Raw genomic sequence first — 16,435 nt, forward strand, 5'->3', positions numbered from 1 at the left:
ATTTACCAGGAGGATTGGTGCATGTTTTTATCATTTAATACATTTTTCAAAGTTAGCTATTTGTGCAACTTCTCAGGTACAGAAACTCTACCTTTTGGCAAACTGAATTTCTCTGTTTCTATTGTAGGCACACGGGGAACTGCAGATGTCGGTTTACAAAAAAAGACTCCAAAGTGCTGGAGTAACGCAGCGGGTCAGGCAGCATCTCGGGAGAACATGGATCGGCAATGTTTAGAATCGAAAGAAGGAGGGTCCCAACCGATAAAACGTCATCTATCTATGTTCTCCAGAGATGCTGCCCGACTCACTGAGTTACAGCAGCACTTTGCATCTGTTTCAACTAGTTTTCTCCTCTCCTCTGGAGAAGTCAGTCTTATCCCTGTTTCACTGCAGTTCTGTCACATTTTGCAGTGCTCTATTATCTGCTCCATTTAAACATTGAGATTGAAAGTTGATACTTTTTAAACAGGACAATGATCAAACTTCGAAGTGATGAGGGTAACTGGTAATTTTTTTTTCCCAAAACTAAACTGTATTCAGAATAAAAAATAGATATACGAAACAAATCTGTGCTTCACAGAGCGAATGGTGTTTCATGTAAAAATTTAAAACCTTTTTCAAAGTCCTGGAGGAACTCGGCGGGTAGGGCAGCATCTGCCAGGAGACGTCTCGGGTCAGGACTCATCTTCAGACCGAAATGTTGCCTGCCCAATCCCTCCATAGATGTTGCCTGACTCGTTGAGTTCCTCCAGCATTTTTAATTTGGTGATACAGCATGGAAACAAGCTCTTCAGCCCCAGCGAGTCCACGCCGACCATCAATCACCCGTTCACACCACTTCCATCTAATGCAACTTTCTCATCCACTCCCTGCACTCCAGGGGCAATTTCACGGGGGCATATTAATGTACAACCCACACGAGTTAGGGATGTGGGAGGAAACCAGAGCACCCGGAGGAAACCCACATGGTCACAGGGAGAATGTAGGCAAACTCCCTCAGACAGAGTACTGGATAGAGCTCTTAAGGATAGCGGAGTCAGGGGGTATGGGGAGAAGGCAGGAACGGGGTACTGATTGAGAATGATCAGCCATGATCACATTGAATGGCGGTGCTGGCTCGAAGGGCCGAATGGCCTCCTCCTGCACCTATTGTCTATTGACAGCGCCCAAGGTTGGGATCAGATGCAGGACTCTGGCACTGTGAGGCAGTAACTGGCCACTGTGCCGCCAACTGTGGTGTTTAATGTAAATGTTAAAAACTTTTTCAACTTCCCTCACAGCTGTAACTGAATCTGGATGGATAATTTAAAGCATGCAAGCAAGGGAGCCAGACACTCAACCAGTGCATGCATTTGGAATGCCAGTCTGAAAGGATATCTTTTGGTGTAATTAATGTCTTAATGCCACTGGTCCTATTATAGCAGGTCAGTCACAGTCCAAAGCAAATTAATCCTCACTTTGCTATTGCAACGGAGTGCGAGACTAATGGTTTCAGGGATCGTCGGGCACTTCTATATTCCGGACTTCCACATTGATTTAGTTTAGTTTAGAGATACAGCATGGAAACAGGCCCTTTGGCCCACCGAGTCCGCACTAACCAGCGATCCCCGCACACTAATACTAGCCTACACAAACACTAGGGACAATTTACACGTTTACCAGCCAATTAATCTGCAAACCTGTACGTCTTTGGAATGTGGGAGGAAACCGAAGATCTCGGAGAAAACCCAAGTGGTCACGGGGAGAACGTACAAACTCTGTACAGACAGCACCGGTAGTCGGGATTGAACCCGGGTCTCTGGTGCTGCAAGCGCTGTAAGGCAGCAACTCGACCGCTGTGCCACCTGATGAAATACTTAGTTGGAGACTATTCATTAAACCGGCGTGCATCCTTCAAGATTTGAGTATTATTTCTTTAAAAAACAGCTTCATCTTATTCATAGAACTAGCATTTAATAAATTACAACCTTACTCTGAATTTCAGGGTGCTTTTTTCATTATTCTTCTGCATTCAAGAAGACTAAGTAGAAAATATGATGGATGGATGGGAAATTTGAGATACATAGATAGGATAGGTTTTAGTATGAAGGTAGACATTAAATGCTGGAGTAACTCAGCGGGACAGGCAGCATCGCTGGAGAGAAGGAATGGATGACGTTTTGGGTTGAGACTCTTCTTCAGCAGAGATGCTGCCAGAGGAGATGTACAACGATGTTGCCAGGACTTGAGGGCCTGAGCTGTAGGGTTTGGGCAGGATAGGACTATATTCCTTGGATTGCAGAAAGCTGATGGGTGTATAAGATAAATAAATACAGTCTTTTCCATGGGCTAGGAGAATCAAGATTAGAGAACAGGTTTATGGTGAGAGGGGAAAGGTTTACTAGGAACCAGAGGGGCAACCTTTTCACACAGAGGAGGATGGGTATATGGAATGAGAAGCCAGAGGCAGTAGTTGAGGCGGGTACTATAACATCATTTAAAAGACATTTGGACAAGTACAGAGATAGTGAACATTTTGAAGACATGGGCCAAACACAGGCAGGTGGGACGAGCATAGATGGGGCATCTTGATCACATGGGCAAATTGGGCTGAAAGACATGTTTTCGTGCTGTATGACTATGACTTTAATTAGGCTTGTTAGCCTAATTAATGAGGCTAATTAATTAGGCCTGAGTGCACTTTTATTATTTATATTGGTTATACCCTGCCAAGTAACATTATCCAACTAATGACAACTTTCTGGTCAATCCAACCTCTGCAGATCAAGCCACCCACCCCGAATTCTGGTAGTAGAATTTAAGTTTCAGCATCCTTTATTTTGCTGACCACTTTGAATCCAGTAAAATTGTGTCTCTGGTCTCTAAATATTACCCTAAATATAAAGTTGGGCACTATGCTGTGTCACTGTGAAAATTTGAATGCAGGAACAGATATTTGTTTGTGGTTTACATCATTAAACTACAATACAATACAATATATCTTTATTGTCATTGTACCCAGGGGTACAACGAGATTGGGAATGCGCCTCCCATACGATGCAATAATTTAAGTAATTTAGACAACAGCAACCCGACAAAACAATTGTAACAGTTTTAGACAGGGTAAAGTGCAAGTTGATCTATGCGTTGTGACCATCCGGCTCAGCAGGACCGGTTCATAGCAGCTATGGCCCTGGGGATGAAGCTGTTCCTGAGTCTGGAGGTGCGGGCGTAGAAGGCCTTGTATCGTCTGCCCGATGGAAGGAGTTCGAACAGACTGTTGCAGGGGTGTGAAGAGTCTTTGTGGATGCTGGTGGCTTTTCTGAGGCATCGTGTGTTGTAGATGCCCTCCAAGTCCGGTAGCTGTGTTCCGATGGCCCTCTGAGCTCTATGGACTACCCGCTGTAGAGCTTTCCTTTCTGTCTCCGTGCAGCTGAGGTACCACACAGGGATGCCATGCGTTAGGATGCTCTCTATGGTAGCGGTAGAAGGTCGTCAGCAGCTGTTGGGGTAGACCAGACTTTTTCAGTGTTCTTAGGTAGAACAGTCTTTGTTGTGCCTTCTTGACCAGCGCAGCAGTGTTAGTGGACCATGTTAGGTCCTCCGAAATGTGAGTGCCCAGAAACTTGAAGCTGGACACTCTCTCCACACTGTCTCCGTTGATAGAGATCGGGGCATATTCCCCGTTATGTAACCTACGGAAGTTGATCATCAGCTCCTTGGTCTTGGTGGTATTTAGGGACAGGTTGTTATCCGAGCACCAGTCCGCCAGGTTCTGCACCTCCGCTCTATAGTTTGTTTCATCCCCGTTGGTGATCAGCCCGATCACCGTTGTGTCATCTGCAAGCTTGACAATGGTGTTGGTGTCGAATGCAGGAACACAGTCGTGTGTGAAGAGGGAGTAGAGCATGGGGCTCAGAACACAGCCCTGTGGTGTGCCGGTACTCAGGGTGATAGTGGAGGACAGGTGCGGGCCCATTCTCACTGCCTGTGGTCGTTCCAGCAGGAAGTCCAGGATCCAGTCTGGGAGAATGTCAGCTACATTGGTACTGAACTGAACTGAACTAAACTGAATTCAGTTCCTTAGAAGTCAATGTAATGCGCACATTCGGTGTTTGCAACTAAAACTCAATCTTCTCTCATTGCCATCCAATTACCCCTTGTTTATTCACTAGCACCCTCTGCTCATTAAATTGCCTAGAAATTGGGGTTTATCTATTTTTGATGCAGTAAGCCGTTGAAAAATTGAAGAGAAAAGAAGTTTGAAGCAGCATTATGGTTGCTTACACCATAGGCGTGCCAAATCATGGCCTTCGCATTTCACACTGCACTCCGGCACGGTGGTAGAGCTGCTGACTCACAGCGCCAGACACCTGGGTTCGATCCTGACCTCGGGTGCTGTCTGTGTGGAGTTCGCACGTTCTCCCTGTGACCTGCGTGGGTTTTTCTCCGGGTGCTCAGGTTTCCTCCCACACTCCGACGACGCGCAAGTTTGTGGATGAATTGGCTTCTGTAAATTGTCCCTTGTATGTAACATAGGGCTGGTGTATGGGTGGTCGCTGGTCGGCGCGGACTAGGTGGGCCGAAGGGCCTGTTTCCATGCTGTATCTCAAAAATAAATTAAACTAAACTAAATTGCAGCATCTGCAGTTTCTGGTGTCTCCTGGTGTGAACTCATCCGCTGCACCACTGTGAACTGATGACCTCAGGAAGGGTGCGGTCCATAACGGCCCAGAGTTGGCCAGGGAAGACGTGCTAACGACAGGGTAACAGGGATGCGAACAGTGGAACTAGTAGGATGCCGAGGGTGGAGGAGGTGCCTGATGTCATGAGCTCCTCCATCACATTGTGTTTTGCTTCCAATTATTTCAATTCCAACATCTGTGATTTCTTGTGCCGTCTCTCGGTGATACTATGAAATATTAGGCTTGCTAATCTAATTCCCTGTTTTAATCTGGAAATTATTTCCCTTTACAATGTAATCTGGTTAAATCACGCTTAAGTATGACTTGTACATAAAATATGGGACGTTGAAGGAGGGTCTCGACCTGAAATTTCACCCATTCCTTCCCTCCAGAGATGCTGCCTGACCCACTGAGTTACTCCACCATTTTGTGTCTACCTTCCATTTAAACCAGCATCTGCAGTTTTCTTTCCTACAGCACAGGAACAGGCCCTTCGGCCCGCATTGTCTGTGCTGGACAAGGTGCCTTCTAATATGGGGACTAATTGATCCAATCTCTGAGCAAATCCAGCTGTTCTCTGTCCTCATAAAACCTAATTATATCTTCAGTGTGTTTCCTTGTGTGGGCTGATTTATTTCAAACAGATTTGTTCTTGACGATGCAAGCAGCTGAGATGGTCTCAAAGCAGCTGTAATAATTTCCCACCCTCCCTGTGAAATGATGAAATCGTTAACTGGGATTCAACAGAAAGCAATGAAAATGGTCCTGTCTATTGTACCACAGATTGGCTTTACATATTCCTGTCGACGTTCTGTTGCTGAAGCATTTCGCTTTATACCAGCGGTTTTACAAGACCAAGTTCATGCCAAAACTGACAGCACATGCTTGCTGTGGCTTTATAGCTCTCGTCCCGTCAGCAGGTGTAGAACACAAGGGCTCATTGTAACTGCTCAAGGCTCACAAAACATGTTGTGCTGTCCTTCTCCGAGTTGCACGTTATTGAGACGGAAGGAACTCTAAAGTAGATGGATACTGTAGATAGGTAGATACTTTAATGATATATGTATTGTCAAGGTACAGTGAAATTGTTTTTTACATACACAAATGAGTCGCCATGAGCTGCCGACAAAGTCACAAAAGTGCCCTTAAGTTTATTTGTCACATACACATACACATGTGAGTTATTTGTCATATACACATACACGATGTGCAGTGAAATGAAAGTGGCAATGCCTGCGGATTGTGCACAAAAAAGAATTAGTTACAGCATATAAATAAAGTTAATACAGAGAAGACAAAATTTAGTCCCTGGAGTTATAAAAGTTAACAGTCCTGATGGCCTGTGGGAAGAAAATCCATCTCATCCTCTCCGTTTTCACAGCGTGACAGCGGAGGCGTTTGCCTGACCGTAGCAGCTGGAACAGTCCGTTGCTGGGGTGGTAGGGGTCCCTCATAATCTTGCTTGCTCTGGATCTGCACCTCCTGATGTATAGGTCCTGCAGGGGGGCGAGTGTAGTTCCCATGGTGCGTTCTGCCGCACGCACTACTCTCTGCAGGGCCATCCTGTCCTGGGCAGAGCTGTTCCCAAACCAGACTGTGATGTTGCCGGACAGGATGCTCTCTACAGCCCCAGAGTAGAAGCAATGAAGGATCCTCAGAGACACTCTGAATTTCCTCAGCTGTCTGAGGTGGTAAAGGCGCTGCTTTGCCTTACCCACCAGTGTGGCAATGTGCGTTGCCCATGTCAGATCCTCTGTGATGTGGACTCCCAAGTATTTAAAACTGCCCTTTTTCTTCGTCCCTCCACCGGTCCCTCTTGTTCTCGGCTGCCCCCCCTGCCCCCCCCCCCACTCTCCCACGTCAGATCCCCCTTGTTCTCCGTCTGCCCCGGTCTAACTGCAGATGCTGTTTTACAAAAAAAAGAACACAAAGTGCTGGAGTAACTCGTGGGGCAGGCAGCATCTCTGGAGAACATGGATTGATCAAAGGTGTTTTGTGAAGTGGTACTTTACGTTTTTCACCAGTGTGAATCCATCAGATATTTATTTATGGCCAACAAATTATCCATTTCAAATATTTCTCTCAAAATACCAAACTACAAACTACCTAGCCATCTCATTTTGGTTGCCCTGTGACAAATGAAATTCTCGTCACAACTTGTTAACGTGTTGTCTGGGAGACAACAGACAACAAAATAATCTCAACATTTCGCAGAGCTGCACATCGATCTGCCCGATGAAGTCAAAGTATCTGCCCCTCATTACTGGCATTCCTAACATGCAGTCGGTGGCTATTCCCATGCTGCTGTGTGTCCTGTTACAGGCCAGGCTTTGCCAAATAACTAACAAACTATTTTCGTTCCCAGAATCTTTTTTTCATTTTTTTAACTCTTCCTAACGAGTGAGCTCTTTTCAAACCTGAGAATTATCCAGCCAACATATTCTTCCCAAACTTTTAAAATGTGGAATAGCTCACAGCTGATGCGCACACGCACACACACACACACACACACACACACACACACACACACACGCACGCACACACACACATAGACACACACACGCACGCACGCACACACACACACACACACACATAGACACACACACACACACACATGGACACACATGGACACACACACACATACACGCAAGCACACATAGACACACACACACATACACATAGACACACATGGACACACACACACACATACACATACACGCAAGCACACATAGACACACACACACACACACACACACACACACATAGACAAACACACACATAGATACACAAACACACACACATCTTTCCCAATTAACCCAGACGTATACATTTACACCCCACAGAGGTATTACATATAATTGGGACATGGGACGACCAGTTTGCCTATATTTATCTCTGCATCCATTACCAGTTCACAAAGTTTGTTTCCATTTCTGTATGTAGGAATTCCCATGGTAAGTTCTCTTGCAGTGCATAGATATTAAGTACCCGAATGAGGACTCAAAGGTTAAAAGTGAGCATGTTTACGCAGAGGGACACAAAGTGCTGGAGTATCTCCGCGGGTCAGGCAGCATCTCTGGAGAACATGGATAGGTGACGGTTTGGGTCAGGACCCTCCAAGCCTTTATTATCTTTAGAGACTTTAGAGATATAGTGTGGAAACAGGCCGACCAGCGATCACCCCGTACACTAGCACTATCCAACACACTAGGGACAATTTACAATTTTGCCGAAGCCAATTAGCATACAAACTTATAAGTCTTTGGAGTGTGGGTGGAAACCGGAGCACCCGGAGAAAACCCACGCAGGTCACAGGGAGAACGTCCAAACTCCGTACAGACAGCGCCCGTGGTCAGCATCGAACCCGAGTGTCTGGCGCTGTGAGGCAGCAACACTACCGCTGCGCCACTGTGCCGCCCCAATTAATGCATGGTGCTTTCTCCAAAACAGTTCAATAAATGGAGGACGGTTCGATAAAATTAATCACAACCACTTATATCAGAGTAAATGACAAGGTTCATTGTCAGGAGGATCACCCATTATCTCCACTCTGCCTGGCCAGAACTGTTTTCCATTTTGCAAGCGCAAATAATTCCAGAACAATATTGATTGACACACGCTAAGAGAACAGAGTAACCCATCACCCAAGTTGTAACATCCACTCTCAATAGACAATAGACAATAGACAATAGGTGCAGGAGGAGGCCATTCGGCCCTTCGAGCCAGCACCGCCATTCAATGTGATCATGGCTGATCATTCCCAATCAGTACCCCGTTCCTGCCTTCTCCCCATACCCCCTGACTCCGCTATCCTTAAGAGCTCTATCCAGCTCTCTCTTGAATGCATTCAGAGAATTAGCCTCCACTGCCGTCTGAGGCAGAGAATTCCATTGATTCACAACTCTCTGACTGAAAAAGTTTTTCCTCATCTCAGTTCTAAATGGCCTACCCCTTATTCTTAAACTGTGGCCCCTTGTTCTGGACTCCCCCAACATTGGGAACATGTTTCCTGCCTCTAACGTGTCCAACCCCTTAATAATCTTATAATAATAATAATATTCATTTATTGTCATTGCAACGAGTACAACGAAATTAAAAAATAACCAATCCTGACGGTGCGTAAAAACATATATGCAATAAATGCAAAAACAAATAAATACAATTATATTAAGTACAAAAGATTTTTTAACAGTGTTGCCTAGTGCAGAAGGTAGTGTTCAGTTCTCGTATGGCCCTGGGGTAAAAACTGTTCTTAAGTCTGTTTGTTCGGGATTTGATCGACCTGAGACGTCGACCAGAGGGCAGATGAACAAACAGATGGTGGCTGGGGTGGGATGGATCTTTTATTATTTTGCCTGCTCTACTGAGGCAGCGTAGGCTGAACAGGTGCTCCAGGGAGGGCAGTGAGCAGCCGATGATCTTCTGGGCCGTCGTGATGACCCTCTGAAGGGCCTTCCTGTCCTTTTCTGAGCAGCTGGCATACCATGTGGTTATACAGTATGCCAGCACACTCTCGATGGAGCAGCGATAGAAGGACATCATGAGCTTCTCCTGCAGGTTGGTTTTCCTGAGGATCCTCAGGAAGTGGAGTCTCTGCTGTGCCTTCTTCACTGTGGTGATGGTGTTGGTAGACCGGGTAAGATCCTCTGCGATGTGCGTACCCAGGAACCTGAAAGCGGGTACCCTTTCCACACAGACCCCATTGATGTAGAGTGGGTCGTGTTCTACACTGGTTTTCCTGAAGTCAATTATAAGTTCCTTTGTTTTGGAGGAGTTCAGGACAAGATTGTTCACTGAACACCATGCTGCCAGCCTTTGGATTTCCTCCTGAGATGAGTCCAACCACAGTCGTGTCATCCGCGAACTTGATGATGGTGTTGGTGGGATGGGTGGGGGCGCAGTCGTGAGTGTAGAGGGAGTAAAGGATGGGGCTCAACACACAGCCCTGTGGTGAGCCGGTGCTCAGTGTAATGGTGGAGGAGAGGTGAGGGCCTATTTTGACGGTCTGGGGGCGGTTGGTCAGGAAGTCCTTGATCCATTGGCAGATGGTTTGGGAAAATCCAAGGTCTTATACGTTTCGATAAGATTATTAAGCGTGCAAAGGGGTGGGTTCAGTGATGAATATGTTCTGAAGATGGACACAAAAAGCTGGAGTAACTCAGCGGGACAGGCAGCAATCTGTGGAGAGAAGGAATGGGCGACGTTTCGGTTCGGGACCCTTCTTCAGTCAGAATATGTTCTGTCTCAACGGCCAGAGGCTGGCCTCGATGTGACTGGAAAATTGGCCAGCTCTGCTGAGTGAAATGTTAAGCAAAGGAATGTCACACCACATCCTATCAACTGAAAGTGGCAGCTGCTGACAGGATTAAGCAGCCTAATGCCCAGTGCAAAACAAAGGCAACGTCAAGGTCGCAAATGGATCAACTGTCAGGGATTTGCGCGCAGTAGCAAGATTGTGATTATCTGAGTCCAGTTTCAAAATACAGCTCGGAACAGGCCCTTCTGCCCACCATCGATCACCCGTTCACACTCATTCTATTTGATCCCACTTTTTCATCCACTTGTCCCTAGTGTATGGGTGATCGCTGGTCGGCACCGACTCGGTGGGCCGAAGGGCCTGTTTCTGCGCTATATCTCTAAAGTCTAAAGATAACAAAGGCTCGGAGGGTCCCGACCCAAACCGCCATGTTCTCCAGAGATGCTGCCTGACCCGCTGACATACTCCAGCACTTTGTGTCCCTAGGGCCAGGTAATTACTCTCATGAATTATCTTCAAGAATTAGCAATGTGTTCATCAACAAAATGTGCAGGACAGAACTGCAGATGCTGGGTTAAATGGAAGGTAGACACAAAATGCTGGAGTAACCCAGCGGGACAGGCAGCTTCTCTGGAGAGAAGGAATGGGTGACATTTCGGGTCGAGACCCTTTTTCAGACTGATGTCAGGGGAGTGGGCGGTACAGAGATAGAATGTAGTCGGAGACAGTAAGACTGGTGGGAGAACTGGGAAGGGGGAGGGGATGGAGAAAGAGGGAAAGCAAGGGCACATTTTTGGGTCAGGGAACATTAATTCTATCAACTTATTTGGGACCAGTATAAAGGATGTGTTACACTCTTTTAGACAGTGGTTTCTCGAGATGCCTATGGAAAGGAAGGTCATTACAAAATCAGACAGCGATGGAATGTTTGTCCTCGTCTAATCCATGCAAGTGGAAGGCAGAACATACCAGTTCACTTACTAACAGCAGCTAAAATTGAGTACAGCACAGATAAAGAATTTATTTTTGTCGTTTTGATTACGTCACACTTCACTTAGTGATAAAGCCAATCAACAACAGCATAGCCAGAGGATGTATTTGATTTTTAGTTTAGTTTAGAGATGCATCGCGGAAACAGACCCTTTGACCACCAAGGCTGCACCAACAAACGATTCCCATACACTAGCTCTAACATTGTCCTGCATGCTAGGGGCAATTTACAGTTTTTTTAACCGAATCCAAATTAACCTACAAACCTGCACGTCTTTGAAGTGTGGGAGGAAACTGGAGCACCTAGGGGAAACCCATGCATGGGGAGAATGTACAAAGTACAAACTCCATATAGACAGCATACAGTAGTCAGGGTCGAACACAAGTCTCTGGCGTTGTAAGGCAGTAACTCTACCATAACGTCACCATGCCGTCCATTTTAGAACTTACCAAAACCAATCAACCTGCAAACCTGTCTGTCTTTGGAGTGTGGAGGAAGCCGGTGCACCCGGAGAAAACCCACGCGGTCACACGGAGAACATACAAACTCCATAATAGACAACACCTGGAGTGAAGATCAAACCTGGATCTCTGGCGCTGTAAGGCAGCAACTCTACTGCTGTGCCACTGTGCTGATTGTCGAAACTGGAAAGCTAAAGTTGAATCAAGCATTATTGTATTAATTGCCATGTAATCTATTATATCCCAGCCCATTTTTAATCATATTGGAATAGATTTTTTGGAGAAAGTTGAGTTTCTTGCGACACATATTGTTGACGAGGTTAAGAGTGGATGTTATACAAAGAAATTCTCATTTGATTAGAATTATCCCAACTTTTAGATTTTTTAAGATTTTTTTAGATTTAGAGACACAGCGCAGAAACAGGCCCTTCGGCCCACCGGGTCCGTGCCGCCCAGCGATCCCCGCACACATTAACACTATCCTACACCCACTAGGGACAATTTTTTACATTTTGCCCAGCCAATTAACCTACATACCTGTACGTCTTTGGAGTGTGGGAGGAAACCGAAGATCTCGGAGAAAACCCACGCAGGTCACGGGGAGAACGTACAAACTCCGTACAGACGGCGCCCGTAGTCAGGATCGAACCTGAGTCTCCGGCGTTGCATTCGCTGTAAGGCACTTTATTTCAAGATTAATTGGAATGGAGACAAGAATAAATGCTTGCATTTTATTATAAACAAAGATAGGTTGCTTAGAAATTGTATTTTACGCTTATTTGATGCACTAAATGAGTGAAGAGATATGTTTTGCTGAATAAGAGATTCAAAACAATGGCAACATGAGGAAAATTGGCTTTTAATTGGGAGCTTTTATTTTCTCTCATAACTCTCTGAAAGAGACAACAAAAGCAGAGAGAGATAGGTGAAGAAGGCAAATGATAAGCTTGCTTTCACTGGTCAGGGCATTGAGTATTAAGGTTAGGAAATCATGATACAGCTCGATAGGACTTTAATTCGGCTGCATTTGGAGTGTTGCAGGCAGTTCTGGCCGCCCCTGTATATGAAGGATGTGAAGGCTTTGGAAAGGATGGAGAGGAAGTTTACCAGAATGATGTGTGGGAAAGAACTACAGATGCTGGTTTAAATCGAAGATAGACACAAAATGCTGGAGTAACTCAGCGGGACAGGCAGCATCTCTGGAGAGAAGAAATGGGTGACGTTTCGGCTCGAGACATCTTCTTCAGACTGATTCTTTACCAGAATGATGCCTGGTTTAGGGAGTATAAAGTACTGGACGAGGTTGGACAGACTCTGATTGTTTTCTCTGCCACTCCGGGGGTTAAGGGGAGATCCCATAGAAAGTCTATAAAATTATGGGAGGCATAGATGGGGTAGATAGTCAGAACCTTTTACCCCAGGGTGGAAGTGTGAAAACTTTGTGTCCTTCTTTGTAAACCAGCATCTGCAGTTCCTGAACTGTACCTCGGTATACGTGACAATAAACTAAAGTGAACTGAACTTGATTCCACATTATGGTTTCAAGGTTAAGTTGGTAATGTTTGAAGGAGAAATGCAGAGCTTTTTTTTAAACATAGAGAGGTTTTTTTTACATAGTAAGTGCCTGGAACATGCTGCCGGGGATGGTGGTGAAGGCAGATAGGAGAATGGTGTTTAAGAGGCTTTCAGATAGGCACATGCATATGCAGGGGATGGAGGGATATGGATGAAGTGCAGGCAGATAAGAGTTGGGCTTATCTCCTGCACAGATAAGAACAGCTCCTGTCAAGAAGGCCTGTACCTGTTTTGTGCAGTTTTATGTGCTAATGTTCTAATCAGTGCATTAAAATGCAACCTGTGTAGTTCCCAAATGCAGTTGCCTGCAGAAATTGCAGCTGTTGGTCAGAATCACGGGAATCCTTAAAAAGCCCTGGGCGGCACGGTGGCGCAGCTGGTAGAGCTGCTGCCTCACAGCGCCAGAGACCCAGGTTCGATCCTAACATTGGGTGCTGTCCGTGTGGAGTTCTCCCTGTGACCGCGTGGGCTTTCTCCTGGTGCTCCGGTTTCCTCCCACACTCGAAAGACTTGCAGGTTTGTAGGTTATGTTTCAATCTGTAAATTGCCCCCCGTGTGTAGGTTGTGTAACTGGGATAACTAGTGTACGGGTGGCCATTGGTCAGCATGGTGTCGGCGGGCCGAAGTGCCTGTTACTATGCTGTGTCCCTAGACTAAACTAAAGACGGTGATTTGTTTTAAAGCCAGATGCGAACACTACTGAGTATGACAATAGACAATAGACAATAGGTGCAGGAGTAGGCCATTCGGCCCTTCGAGCCAGCACCGACCCTTCAGTCTAAAGAAGGTTCTCGACCCGAAACGACACCCATTCCTTCTCTCCTGAGATACTGCCTGACCTGCTGAGTTACTCCAGCATTTTGTGAAATAAATACCTATCATATCATATCATATCATATCATATATATACAGCCGGAAACAGGCCTTTTCGGCCCACCAAGTCCGTGCCGCCCAGTGATCCCCGTTCATTAACACTATCCTACACCCACTAGGGACAATTTTTACATTTACCCAGCCAATTAACCTACATACCTGTGAATGAAGGTATCATCACAGACATACAGGGAATGAATACAGCATTTAAAGCCAGCTACCACAGAGGGATGGTTTCATACCACTAAGCGAGGAGATCATATATCTTGGTGTACTATTATTATTATGATTGGCACATATGCCGAGGTGCAGTGAAAAGCTTATTTGTTGCGTGCTGTCCAGCCAGTGAAAAGACCACCCATGATTGCAATCAAGCGGTCCACAGTGTACAGATACAGAATAAAGGGAATAGAGTTCAGTAAAGTCTGAAGAAAGATCGTTCGAAGGTCTCCCATGAGGTAGATGGGAGGTCAGGGTCACTCTCTAGTTGGTGAGAGGACCGTTCAATTGCCTGATATCAGCTGGGAAGAAACTGCCCCTGAATCCGGAGGTGTGCATTTTCAAATTCCTGTACCTATTGCCTGATGGGAGAGGGTGGAAGAGGAAGTGATAGGGGTGAGACTAGTCCTTGATTATGGTTGTGGCCTTGTCAAGGCAGCGTGAAGAGTAGATGGAGGCGATGGAAGAGAGGTTGGTTCTTGTGTGATGGTCTGAGCTATGTCAACAACGGTCTGCAATTTCTTGTGGTGTTGGGTGGAGCTGTTCCCAAACCAGGCTGTGATGCATCCCGATAAAATGCGCCCTTAGAACTTAAAGACCGTGGGCACCCATCCATCACTATAGTTGTCCTTTTCAACTTCCTGGCCACAATAGTGTATGTTTTGGTGGTATGTATGTGATAGGGATGTGATAGTTCTTCAACCTTCCAGATTTGTGGATGTATTATTGTCATGTATTCCGAGATGCATTGAAAAGCTTTTGTTTCTTGCTATTGAGGGCGTGCAGCGTAGGTTTACTAGGTTAATTCCCGGAATGGCGGGACTATCATATGTTGAAAGACTGGAGCGACTAGGCTTGTATACACTGGAATTTAGAAGGATGAGAGGAGATCTTATCGAAACGTATAAGATTATTAAGGGGCTGGACACGTTAGAGGCAGGAAACATGTTCCCAATGTTGGGGGAGTCCAGAACAAGGGGCCACAGTTTAAGAATAAGGGGTAGGTCATTTAGAACTGAGATGAGGAAAAACCTTTTCAGTCAGAGAGATGTGAATCTGTGGAATTCTCTGCCTCAGAAGGCAGTGGAGGCCAATTCTCTGAATGTATTCAAGAGAGAGCTGGATAGAGCTCTTAAGGATAGCGGAGTCATGGGGTATGGGGAGAAGGCAGGAACAGGGTACTGATTGAGAATGATCAACCATGATCACATTGAATGGCGGTGCTGGCTCGAAGAGCCGAATGGCCTCCTCCTGCACCTATTGTCTATTGTCTATTGTTTGTGTGCTACCCGCCAAACAGGGCGCAGCGGCAGAGTTGCTGCTTTACACCCCTTGCAGCGCTGAAGACACGGGTTCGATCCCGACCAAGGAATACTGAGTTTGTACGGAGTTTGTACATTCTTCCCGTAACTGCATGGATTTTCTCCAGGATCTTCGGTTTCCTCCAAAGACATACAGCTTTGTAGGTTAATTGGCTTGGTAAATTGTCTCTAGTGTGCGTAGGATAGTGCTAGTGTGTGGGGATTGCTGGCCGGTACGGACTCGGTGGGCCGAAGGGCCTGTTTCCGCGCTGTATTTCTAAAACTAAAAACTAAAACTAAAATACTAAAAATCAGATAATACTATGCATGAATGCAATCAAGTCGTGCACATGGGTAGAGTGAAGAGAAAAATACTAGAGAGCAGAATATAGCTTTTCAGTAGTGTAGCATAACAGCTCCAGAGAGGAATTTAGGGAATAGACAATAAATGCTACCTTTGGCAGTGAGACTCAAATCTCACAAATGAATAAAAGGAAACCTACTTTGTTTGCCTGAGATAGGCACAAGATGCTGGCATAACTCAGCGGGTCGGGCAGCATCTCTGGAGAAAAGGAATAGGTGACGTTTCGGGTCGAGGCCCCTCTTCTGTATATCGGCGAGACCAAGCGCACGCAGACTGGCCGATCGTTCCACGGAACACCTTCGCTCAGTCCGCCTTCGCCTGAGATTCTACTTGCTCTGCAGTGCTTTAGTTTAAATGCTTGAGACAGCTAACCGAGTGCACAGCGAAACCCTGGGACACTGATCTACAAACTCTGAAGAGATTTTCCCACCAATCTGCGTGGTCACCACAGGAAGAGCACTTGGATTTATTTTTTTCCTCGCTGCTTTTTGTGTTTATTTTTGTGTTTTGTGACATATTGCACTCACTGTTTCTCTGCCTTCATTTGTCCTGCTTTTTCCTGTTTCCTCTTGTGTCGTTTCCCACCCCCCCTGGTTCACACCCACTCTCACCGCCTCCCTTCCCCCTCTTCCATTCCTTTGTCCTCTGGCACCCTGCTCCCACCCCACCATTTTGTTCAGAGATTTATAAAGCAACCTGTCAGATGTCAGGGTCAGAACATTCACCAGAT

This window comes from Rhinoraja longicauda, chromosome 20 (assembly GCF_053455715.1).
Source record: "Rhinoraja longicauda isolate Sanriku21f chromosome 20, sRhiLon1.1, whole genome shotgun sequence".
Classification (NCBI taxonomy): domain Eukaryota; kingdom Metazoa; phylum Chordata; class Chondrichthyes; order Rajiformes; family Arhynchobatidae; genus Rhinoraja; species Rhinoraja longicauda.